At 39.7% G+C, this 12,808-nt stretch overlaps 1 protein-coding gene across 8 annotated transcripts in view; it reads right to left on the bottom strand.

Moving 5' to 3' along the window:
* Positions 1 to 12,808, bottom strand: part of VPS41 (VPS41 subunit of HOPS complex) — a 147,022-nt gene that overhangs the window by 111,744 nt on the left and 22,470 nt on the right. The gene's annotated exons all lie outside the window — the stretch shown is intronic.

The following is a 12,808-nucleotide window of genomic DNA, read 5'->3' as shown; positions in this document are numbered from 1 at the left end:
ACAAAGAATGAGTAGATGTCTCTACTATGAAGGGCTTACAATCTAGAAAACAGATGGAAAGGAAACAACAGAAGGGGAGGGAAATGGAAGCAGGCGTAGACAGGGAAGAATATGTGATTATTGCAATTCCATGTAGTTAGGCTTATAGCACTTACAGACATAAGATATAGAAATTACCCAACAACATGAAAAGTCAGCCCAAAAATAAAAGCTGTACAACATTCCCAGAAGGAATATGGGTTCATGGATCTCTACAGGTAGGAGGTTTCTGACCCTGAAACCTGGACCACTTAAGCCAAGCTGCATCACTCGAGGCTATTTTCTGCTGCTGCCATTTCCTAACTTATCTTGTGATGGTGTAAATAAAGGGCTTGAGTGCAGGCTTTTACAGGGCGTGTAGGCTTTCCTGTGGATGGGGGCAGAGGGAAGGAAATCTTCTATTCAAAACTGAGGAAAGACTACAAAAACCAACAATAAAAATTACATCGAAGGATTAAGAAACCTTTACCATTCAAAGATGACTAGGTAAAAGCAAAATTTTCACAGATAATGTTCTGCCTCTGAGGTAGGCTGCATCAGATACATCAGTCCTTTAAGCTCAGCCCTAAATCAGACAGGCCCCTGGAAATTCTGTGCTCCATAAGCTCATCCTTCAAATCCTCTCACCCCTGCCCCAACCCCCAAACGTCCTGGTAAACATTATCTGAAGAGTCTGTATGACTGAAATTCCTTTAAATAAATTCTTATATGGCCAACTTTTACTATTTTACATCTTTAAGGTATTCTAACCAGGACTCCACAGGAGTTGCTCAGAGGAGGGGCTGGGGAAGGGTCTTACCTCGGACTTCACGTAGTGTTTTGGAAGTATGCAGAATGCCTCTGAAGCATAAAATGAAGTCAGAGACAGGCTCTGCTTCTCCCCTGAACTTCAGGCCTCCTTGACATTATTATACTGTGGAGGGACAAACTAACATGACATTTAATATCCAGCCTGCAACTCCATCTCCACTTTTTCTTTAATTAACTAATTAGAAGCATGGGGAAACCCAATTCATATCAAGAGTGCAGCATGTGGCAAGAGGAGGTTTATCCCTTCCCTCCAGAGCCATCACACACGCACACACTCACACAACGCAGCTAGGAATGTTAGAAGTCAGTCTCTAGTTGGCATCAGTGAGTGCTCCTGAAGTATAGTGCGAAGACAGAGACAAGAGTTGGAAAGATCGTTAGGAGGAGACTGGATGTCACAGCAGCTGAGTTTGTGGAACCTTGAATTTCAGGACATCAGCTATGCTGAGTCGATATGAACCACACATAAATAAGCAGTTCGTATTACTTAATCCAGAATAAATAACATGCCTTTTCCCATAGAAATAATAATTAATGCAGATTAGCATCCACACTGTAACCATACAATAATGGAGGAAATGTACCTTTCAGCCATCCCGATTCAGTACAGTAAAGCGTTTTAAAGATATTTTAAGTTCTAAGCTAAACAGTATTTAATTCTGAGCTTCCCCATACTAAATGATCACAAGAACATCCCCTTATTTACAATTTGTTTAATGCTAATACAAACCCTGCCTTCCTTGTCATTCCATCGTATTATATCCTTCCGAAATCCCACAGTTGCGGAATAAGATCATATGGTTCGGAAACTGGCAACCAATCACTTCAGCTAAAGAATTACCAATTCTGTGTTTAAATGAAGAAGTACTCTAAGGGTAATCCCATCCCCACCTCAGTTTGAAGTTTCTGTAGTAGAATTAATGCAGCTTGCATTTTCGATATAGTACTTCACTTTGATTCAACGCAAGGATAACACAAATATATATTTAAACACTCAAAGATATTTGAATTTTCTGCTTGACAACTAAGAGTCGTTTCACACATTACACAGCAAGAAACCCAGGTTTGCTACTGACTGCACACTCAGAAACCTGCAGACAATCCTGCATGATACATGTTTTAAATCTTTTTATTACCTTCACATTTTTAAGTGCACACTTAAAAAAAAATCTTGGGTGTACAGCTAAAATGATAATGGATTGAATCTAGAGAAGTTTCCTCTGAGAGCTTCCCTGGATCCAACCCAGTGTGTGAAGAGGCCCCTACATGGAATAATTACTGTATGTTCATAATACTGATTCTGTCTTACCTAAGGTAGGAAAGGTTAGGAATCATTTCAGAGGGAATGTTAAGGCTTATATAATATCTCCTTTGTTGTTGTTCAGTCGTTCAGTCGTGTCCGACTCTTCGTGACCCCATGGACCATAGCACGCCAGGCCTTCCTGTCCTGCGCTCTCTCCCGGAGTGTGCTCAAGTTCATATTCATTGCATCGGTGATGCTATCTAGCCATCTCATCCTCTGCCGTCCCCTTCTCCTTTTGCCTTCAGTCTTCCCCAGCATCAGGGTCTTTTCCAGAGAGTTTTCTCTTTGCATTAGGTGGCCAAAATATTTGAGCTTCAGCTTCAGTATCTGTCCTTCCAATGAGCACTCAGGGTTGATTTCCTTTAGGATGGACTGATTGGACCTCCTTGCAGTCCAGGGGACTCGTAAGAGTCTTCTCCAGCACCACAGTTCGAAAGCATCAATTCTTCGGCGCTCAGCCTTCCTTATAGTCCAGCTCTCACAACCATACATTACTACTGGGAAAACCATAGCTTTGATTAGACGGACCTTTGTCGGCAAGGTGATGTCTCTGCTTCTTACTATGCTGTCTAGGTTTGCCATAGCTTTCCTCCCAAGGAGCAAGCGTCTTTTAATTTCATGGCTACAGTCACCGTCTGTGGTGATCTTGGAGCCCAAGAAAGTAAAATCTGTCACTGCTTCCATTTCTTCCCCTTCTATATGCCAGGAAGTGATGGGGCCAGATGCCATGATCTTCGTTTTTTTAATGTTGAGTTTCAAACCAGCTTTTGCACTCTCCTCTTTCACCCTCAACAAGAGGCTCTTGAGATCCTCTTCGCTTTCTGCCATTAGGGTGGTATCGTCTGCATATCGGAGGTTGTTGATAATTCTCCCAGCAATCTTAATTCCGACCTCTGATTCATCCAACCCGGCATTTCTCATGATGTACTCTGCATATAAGTTAAATAAGCGGGGTGACAATATGCAGCCTTGTTGTACTCCTTTCCCAATTTTGAACCAATCGGTTGTTCCATGTCTGGTTCTTACTGTTGCTTCTTGACCCTCGTACAGGTTTCTCAGGAGACAGGTAAGGTGGTCTGGTACTCCCATCTCTTTCAGAATTTGCCAGAGTTTGTTGTGATCCACACAATCAAAGGCTTTAGCGTAGTCAATGAAGCAGAAATAGACGTTTTTCTGGAATTCTCTTGCTTTCTCCATGATCCAGCGAATGTTGGCGATTTGATCTCTACTTCCTCTGCCTCTTCGAAACCCAGCTTGTACTTCCGGTAGTTCTCGCTTCGCATACTGCTGAAGCCTTGCTTGTAGGATTTTGAGCATAACCTTGCTGGCATGTGAAATGAGCACAATTGTGCGGTAGTTTGAACACTCTTTGTCATTGCCCTTCTTTGGAATTGGAATATAAACTGACCTTTTCCAGTCTTGCGGCCATTGTTGAGTGTTCCAAATTTGTTGGCATATTGAATGCAGCACTTTAACAGCATCATCTTTTAGGATTTTAAATAGCTCAGCTGGAATACTGTCATCTCCACTAGCTTTGTTGTTAGTAATGCAGGATTATATAAGGAGGTAATTACATGTTCTTACCCTTTTATTTTTCAATCCTAAAGGAAATCAACCCTGACTGCTCATTGGAAGGACAGATACTGAAGCTGAAGCTCAAATATTTTGGCCACCTAATGCGAAGAGAAAACTCCCTGGAAAACACCCTGATGCTGGGAAAGATTGAAGGCAAAAGAAGAAGGGGATGGCAGAGGATGAGATAGCTAGATAGCATCACCGATGCAATGAATATGAACTTGAGCACGCTCCGGGAGAGAGTGCAGGACAGGAAGGCCTGGCGTGCTATGGTCCATGGGGTCACGAAGAGTCGGACATGACTTAACGACTGAACAACAACAACAACCCTTTTACTTATTATTTAAGAGATTTTTAACCTGTCTTTCAGGGCTCACTGTCCTCAGAAGGCAGCTCACAATACTACAAAAACATGAACATACAATTTACAATTAAACACAAAGAGAGAGAGAGAGACAGTAGTGGCAGCAACAGCAACTAATGATTTTTAAGCATCAGATGCAGAATTAAATAAATTAATCTTCAGAGTGTGTTGTTTTTTAAGCTAGCCACAATAAAGCCATACATATTTATCTGGGGAGGGAGTTCCAAAAGTGTAGGGCCTCCACTGACAAAGCCCTATCTCTAGAACCCACAAGCCTAATAGTTTGTGCTGCTAGGCCAGAGCAGGGCCTCTGATATTCATCTTAATGCTTGGCCAGTCTCATACAGGTGTAGATGGTCCTTCAGGTAACTTGGCCCCAGACCCTGTAAGGCTTCAAAGGCCAAAACTAGCATATTGAATGGGGCCCGGAAAATAACAGGCAGCCAATGTAAATAATACAGAATAATAGAGAAGTAAAATGATCCCAACACCTAGCTCCCACATGTGTTCTAGCCATTGTATTCTATACCAGTTGCAACTATCAGATACCTTCTAAATAAAGCAATCATTCAGAAATGTAAATGCAGCCTTATGTTACATTCTAGACTAGTGAGATAGTTCATAATACACTAAATTATTGAAGTCTGTTGTTTCATAATATCCTCAGAAAACTAAGAAGCACAAGCCGTGGTAGAAAGGCCTGTTTCAACTTTTTTCTGCATATACTACAACCAGAGGCTTTTCCATGCAGAAGTTTTAATGAGAGAATTAAAAGAAGGGAGCAATATAGGGATGTCAATAATCAACAACACAGTTGTCTAAGATGATGTGTCAAGATGTCCAGCAAGAAGCGATTTTATTCAGTAAATCCTACACTGAACAAAGTTGTTACCAGTCAAAAAGACTCAGTGTCAAATTAGAGCATAGGGCATAAATCAGACAGATTACCTATACTCCTTCATTCTTGACAGATGCAAAACAGTTACAATCAAAAAGTTAACACAGCCTGTAGCTTGTATGTTATGTGGCAATTAACACGTAATTGCATTTTCGCACATCTTTATTGTGAATTAGAGTCTTGTGATGCACGAATGATCTTGTGCACTCTGGGGATAAACATGCAAAGTAAGAACTGAATCTGAGGCATCAAGTCATTAGAATAAGATCCAACATGTTGCTGAAGTCTGTACATCAAATGTGCAACCAAAGTGAAAAGTTAATTCTGGTCTCTCAAGTATTTTGCATAAAAGCATTCATCTACGGACCATTAGATAAAGTTACTGTAAATAAGTTTTACCTGTCTTATTTATGAGTGAAAACTAAGTAATTTCTCTTGCACATGCATATACAAAAACATACACTTTCAAAAACTCAGCTCACTGAAGCATTCTGCCAGGCTTCAAGAAAAACATAAATAAAGTGAGAAACTTCAAATATTAGGCACACTGCTGTACCCATTGCATGATTTTTCTGACAGGTATCTCTTATGTTAAATAAAACTCAAGCTAAAGGTGAATTTGAGAGACTTTTTCTCTGCTGTAAACAAACAAAATGAAAAACTATTTGTAAAATACAAGATTACTCCATTGCTGCAGCCTATACATCACCTCCTAAATAAAAAGAGAAAAAGAATCAACTGCATTTGATGAATCTTAGTTTAGCATTATTTATATATATATATATATATATTTTCTCTCCCTCTCTAGAGAAGCTTTTATGCAGCCTGAACTTCTAATGGTAAACACAAGGCAGCGTAAATAAAAAGCAAATCAATAATTTTTGTTAAATTTTAATAATCCTGCAAACCTACAAATAAAACCATCAGCAGCCTGAGTTGAGATGACAGTTAGCTGCGTTTCTATGACAACCTGGTTGAATAGTACAAGTCCTGACTTGCAGCAAAGCTTAAGATATGAACAGAGTGACATTTACCACATACAGGAAAACTCACAGCTTTTTTTCAAAAATAAAATAAAAAATAAAATCAATTTTTCAACTAACATGGATTTTTACTAAGTATATGGCATTTTTAATTAAAGATAAGTCCTTTATGGTATCCTAAAGGATTCACAAACATTCAAAATATTAAATTTTATATCGCTGTTGGACTGTTTTGACACTTTCCCCTCTTCTCCCCTCATACTTCTATGGCACAGAAAATACACTCAGTTATAAGACCTTTGAAATAGTTGTCATCTATCCTTCAGCTATTGGTATAGTATTTTAGTAAGTCAAAAGACTAATATTTAATACACACATAATGACCAGAATTCAAGGATTTATGTTACTTCCTAGAACTCTTGAGCACTCGATTGTATTTTGACTTTGAATGGCTGACAGTGCCCCCCAATCCTTCCCCACGACATATCACAAAATGCTTTGGAACCACCACCATCCTTTTTTGCTTGCATCGTTCATTGGGTCCCAGGAACTATGGCCCCAGGAGCTTTTCTGAGAAGCAGCCTAGAAAATATGAGTAATACAATGATAGATACGCCTATTAAAATAACTGCTTCTGCGTGTGAAGCAGTGCTGTCCTGTACATATCTACTCAGAAGTAAGCACCACTGACTTCAATGGGGTTTACTCCCAGGTAAATGGATATAGTACTGCACATATATAAATATATGTTTGCATGCACAGGTGTGCAGTCCAAAACTGGAAGGAAAAGATCCAACAAAGTTCAGAGTAAAATGTGAGGTTCACTCTGTAACTGGGATTTAAAGAAAACAAGGACATAATTATGCTATTGCATAACTAATTACCAATTTCTCAGTAATCAGTTTTAAAAGATATTCCATCTGTTCATTTTGTTCACTCTTTGCCTTCATACTGAATGTATGAGAACAGCCAAGTTACACAAGAACCTCAAAGCTCTTAGCTCTTTGTGGACATTCCCCACTAAAAGCGCTACACATAAAATTAATGCAATTAACTAATGAGATCAGAAAACTGTTTAGGGCTACATACCGTTCATTAGGACCAAATTCCTTAGAGCAAATCAATGGAATGCTTCACTTGCTCTTCCTGTCATCAAACTGCCGGTTGCTACACAACTTAAAGACAGACTAGTTTACTATTAACATTTCTAGTAACTAACAGATATTTCTCAGTTATTCCCTCATGTATTCCCACAACAATTTGGGGAGGTTAAATTACAGGATAATGTCAAAGCACACATGACCATGACATCTCTTAAACCATGGTTAAAAGACTGGGAATGGGCTGAAGATTTGCACGCTCCTTCCTCGGAGTGTATTCCCCTCTCTCATCTTAACTCTACAGTTAATGGACATGCCAGCATCAACATTAACTATGGTTAAGTCTAATCAACCAAGTTCTGTACTCAACCAGGGGCTGAAGGTAGCTAAAGATATACTTGGGGAAGCTGGTTAGTCTTAACTGTACATAACATCAGTGCTCACCTATCTTAGCTTCTGTTAATGCAAGATAGGATTCACTAAAAGAAGGTCTGCAGGAAGTGGAGTGCATGATTCTAATATGTGCTTCTGATCTCTTAACCTCAATTATAGATCAGCCCACAGAAGGGACCACTCAAGTTTCTCATTGCTAAGTTCATAACCTAAGCCTCTTGAACAATCCTAACTTTGGTTCTTCCAAGGGGAAAAGAACTGCACTGGAACTCTTCATAAAGGGGAAAAATGGGCCTTAAGAAAGCATTGGGGGCAAAATGTAATAGGGGAAATAATCTTTAATTGCATTAGCGCACATTCCTTCGTATCTGTCACCAACAGACATGAATAGTTCAAGGACATGAAGGGCATACCAGAAATTCAGGCTCAGTTGCCTCTCCTGAATAATTTTCATCTACAGAACCCAGCCCATTCACCCTTATTTCTGGTTGAGATGTTTTCTCCACAGTATTTTGTGATATGGTACCTCAGTGGTTACATGGCTCTGTCATTTGTAAAGGACAGGAGGAATGAATATAGAAGGAATTTTTCCACAATTCTTCTTGGCCCCTATTTGTATTCATTAGAACTGTCAACCAACTAAAGACTTGTAGTTCATTTATTACATTTCTATACCACCCAATAGCCAAAGCTCTCTGGGCTGTTTACAAAGATTAAAACCTTAAAAATACACTTGATTAGTCAGGCTATTAATCGCTTAACCAATTAAATTTAAGCAATTGCATATTACTAATATGCATATTACTAAGGTATAATGGGTTCAAAGGGTTTGGAAAGTGTGCGATTAGTCGCAATGTAATAAGCAAAACCCACTACTGATTGATAGAAAGCCACCTTTAGTATTTTCCTTTTCATCAAAAAGAGGGCACGTGACTCCCTTACAACAGCATCACTAGCTACCGGTCTGTTTCTTGATAGAATTCAAAGTGCTAGGTATGACCTATAAAGCCCTATATGGCTTGGGATCAGGCCACCTGAAAGAACACCTTCTCCCATATGAGCTTGCCCAGGTCTTAAGATCTTCAGGAGAGGCCCTTTTTTTAAGGTGGCCCTTTCTTCAGAGGCTCTTTAGGTGGTGATGTGAAAGAGGACCTTCTCAGTGGCTGCTCTCAGGCTCTGTTGTCCTTCCACCAGCATACAAAAATCATTTTATTCAAGCAGGCCTTTGGCAGGTAAGTGTTGAGTTGGACGCTGTTTTTATTCTGTTATTGTTCTGTTTTTAATTGTGTTTTAATGCATTTGTTTTATTATTGTCTTAATATTGTAAGCTGCCTTGAGTGCCATTTTTCTTGGTAGAATGGTGGGGTACAAATCAAATAAACACATACTTTGGAAGTATTATTATTATCCCAACCTTCCACCAAGGAGCTCAGGGAGGTCTACCCAGTCCCCCTTTTATCCTCACAAATCTCCTTTGAGATAGGTTAGACTAAGAGATAGCGGCCGCGTTCATACATAACAATTTACCCACTCACATAAGCGAAAGAAGCAAACAAAATAGGCATGGAAGAAGTTATGATTTATTGTGCCCAAACAAGCCAGAATTTGTAAGCCAACAACACACCTGGTTTAAAGCTGGTTTACAAGGCTAGCTTGCTTGGGCACAATAAATAACAATGCCATGTTTGGATATAATGCTAAGCTATCCATGCCTATTTTGTTTAATTGCGAGCAGGGGAAGCAAATGGACTGTGTATACTAGCATGCAGCTTGTGTACAGTGTGGTTTAATAAACCAGGATTCCTGGTTTATTGTTATGTGTGAAGGCTGCCAGTGAAAGACACAAGGTTATCTATTGGGCTTTGTGGTTGCATCCAGATTTGAACCTTTATTTCCCCAGTGTAAATCCAGCTCTCTAGCCAGTATACCACACAGACTCTCAATACAGACAATTCTGTTTGGTCATTATTTTTATTTATATACTGTGGTCTTAAACTTTTAAACTTTTATGTTGTATTTTATCATCTGTATATTACTGGCTTGTATTTTATGGTTTTAATTGTTGTGAACCACCTAGAGAGCTTCAGCTATTGGGCGGTATAAAAATGTAATAAATAAATAAATTCCATATTATAATATGGCTTCAAAAATGAGCATGTTCAATTCCCTTTGGTATTGTGGAAGATTCAGGTTTTAAAAGGTGTACTGACAATAATTTTGAATTATTGCTGTCAGCTTCAGTGCTCAGATTTTTATGACAGGGTGCTAGAAATGGTTTCCCCTGAAAATCCTAATATCTGCTGTATTTAGATACAAAACTGGAAGAAAAAACATCTTTTGTGTTTATGTTTCTTTTTCAACAAATTGGAAACAAGGAGAAGCTAATCAGAACCTGTGCAGCTTCCATGGAGGTATGGCCTTCAATCCCAGTCCCATCTAGCAACTGGGGGACAAATTAGCATATGTAAGTAAAACTTTAGCCAATTAACCCACCCATTAAATCCATTACAGCTGGTAGCCAATGTAAAGAACACAACAAGGCATAAAGCATTATCAACCTATGGAAGAACTAGATTATTTTCTCTAATTAAAAATTGAATTACTGACACATTTAAAGTCTAACAGCAGTATTCTTGCCCCCACCCACTTCTCATGGGAGAAAAAACACACACACACTTCCATTTCATTACTAAAGTATGATTCCCACAAGCCTAATCATCAAAAGCCCATAGCTATTGAATTGGTCAAGATGGATTAGGACATTAGGTTTTCTCCCAGCAATCTCCTTCTCTCTCCCTCTTTTTTATTTCCTTTCAATTCATTTTCTCCAGAGGATTTATTTAAGCCTTTCACCTTCTTGGGAAAACGTAGTATACACTAAGGCAAAGAATTATGATGATATGGCTACTACCTCTGAATATATATTAAAATAGTTGTATTGAGAGCACAGAATACAATATATGGGCGAAAAGAAAGCAAACAACATTTTCTGCAATTCTGGGTTGTCACTAAATTACAGTCATGCGATCAGCATGAAATGTCAACTTCAGTTTCGCTTTTAGGAGTCTAGAAGCACAGAAGGTGAGCTGGGTTGTGAGAAGCAAAGGTTTTATTGAATATTCCAGTGTCATCAAATCCCATACTGCAACCTTCCCCAGCTTGGACCCCTCCGCCTGTGCGGTGCTCTCTATGGCTGGCTGGGTGATGCAAGGCGTTGCTGTCCAATACATCTGGAAGGCACCAGGTTGGGGAAGGATGCCATACTGCATAATCAACAATCCAGCTGTGTGGACACACCCCTTCCCAGTGCTGCCATACGCAGTTGTACCTTGGCAAATCCTAGACAACAGCCAAAGCAGTAGGTTTTAATTTGCATACTCCTTCCTCGCAAACAATTGTGCTCAAAGTGGCTCACAATACAGAAAAAACACACAGCAACAATTCATTAGGACATGTTGTATCCTAGATTACAAGTTCATCTGTCCGAAGAAGCTCATTGCCTTTGCTCACAGAGGGGAATGCTCTGTTAGCACATCATGGCTTGTGGATTGGCCCATAATCCTCAATTCACATCACCCAGTTAAGTTTCTATATAGTCTCCGTATGACACCAGTCACATGTTGGGCATCTATGCCACTATGCCTTTGCACACTGCAATCACTTAAAAGACTACTTCTGACAACCCATTACTGTGGGTTGCCACTGGACAAGATGGGTTGCCATTATTTCCAGTCTGGTTTATAGTTTTCCTGAATTATATCAGAGGCGATGCAGTTCCATTAGATAGTGGTTGGGCAAACCCAGTTGCTGAAGGCTTGTGATACAATATCCAATTTCAACCTAATCCTGTTGAGACGTCCCATATAACCACTGTACATTATCAAGAATTCCATGAAGGAAAGCATATACTTGGTAGGTCACTTTTTAAAAATAGCTTTGAGGTGATATCTGACAGCAATAGCAGGAGTGAGGATCCTTTGCCCACCCCTCAAAACTGCAGGAGTCAGAGTTGTACATGCACAGAGTTGTACATGCAGTTGGGAGCAGACACCTCCTGCCCTGCAACACTCTGCAAAGAGCTTCCACTCTGTTGGAATGGATACAAGCAACAAGCTTGGGCACTTCCTCCTCCCTCTTGCATGCCTGACTGAAGAGGAGACTTCCCAATTTGATAAACTAATTTGGAAGTCACTGGAAATTGATTTAAGTGCTGCCTACAATCCTACTTGCAATCTTAGTTGGTAAACTTCACTTAAACCAGAGTTTCCCAATTCAGACATCACAGGAAGCTATAATTTAATAAACCAAGGTAACTCCGCTCAAGCCCAGTGCACAAGGAGCAGTAGGAAGGAGCACTGGAATGGGCACAAGTGATGAGCTCCAAGAAACCATGGTTTGAACAGGGCCACAGTCAGCCCAATTAACACAGTTAATACCCAGGAGTCAGAACTACACTGAGTAGACTGCATTTGCCATTGGGAAAAGGAGCATCCCTGTAGTTTGGCATGGTGCTCTGAAAGCTTCTGAAAGGAATTGCAGTCTGTAGACTTCTAGAAGACAGTAGTTTTTAGAATTAACACAATTATCTTCATTTCTTGTTACTGACCTTATAAATTGATGTGATAAATGCTTGATCAGCTATTTAAACAGATTTTTTTTAAACCAAAACTGACATCCCTCTTGTTAATCTGGTTTTTAATACACCCCTTATTACCCTTGCAAAATGCCTCAATCTTCACCATGTGTGTTGATCTGTACCCTGTGGTGCCTGCTAAATTAACTGCAAACAGGTATTTCCTAAACTGCTTTCCCCACTCACATCCAACATAGGTAATAATATGGGAAGTAGTAGCAAACAGGCTACAAATGCAGCGTTCTGGTACAGACAGTAGGAGAGACCAAGTACCAAGTCCTAATTTTCTTATTATACAATCAGCCAACTTTCCAGGTTCAAAAATTCTCATACTTCAAAATAATCTCTTTTTTCTTACCAAGCCCCACATACCTTCAGGTTCCTCACACTCCCACCTTCTTTCCTAGAGACTACTCGATTGTTAGGAAATGTACTTTTATGTCAGAACATACCAGCTCCTTACAAGAGACATAGCCAACTTTGCAAAGGTCCATAAAAGGGTCCTCCTACAAAGTTTTGTATCTTTCAAATACCACCATTTTGTACAAAATCTCTCTGCTATTTCTTAGATAACACTTCAGTGCTTTCTGTTCACTGATGTCCCTCAATAATTTCCCTCTTTTCAAGATGTTTTGTTTCTGACTATTCCTCATTTGATGGGTGTCTGACCCTCAGTTTGACACTTAGGTGAGGACAGCTACATAGAGTAT

Source organism: Heloderma suspectum, chromosome 5 (assembly GCF_057233095.1).
Source record: "Heloderma suspectum isolate Gila_16-S chromosome 5, 16-S_ref, whole genome shotgun sequence".
In the NCBI taxonomy this organism is placed as follows: Eukaryota; Metazoa; Chordata; class Lepidosauria; order Squamata; family Helodermatidae; genus Heloderma; species Heloderma suspectum.
This window is presented reverse-complemented; position numbering and strand designations above follow the sequence as displayed.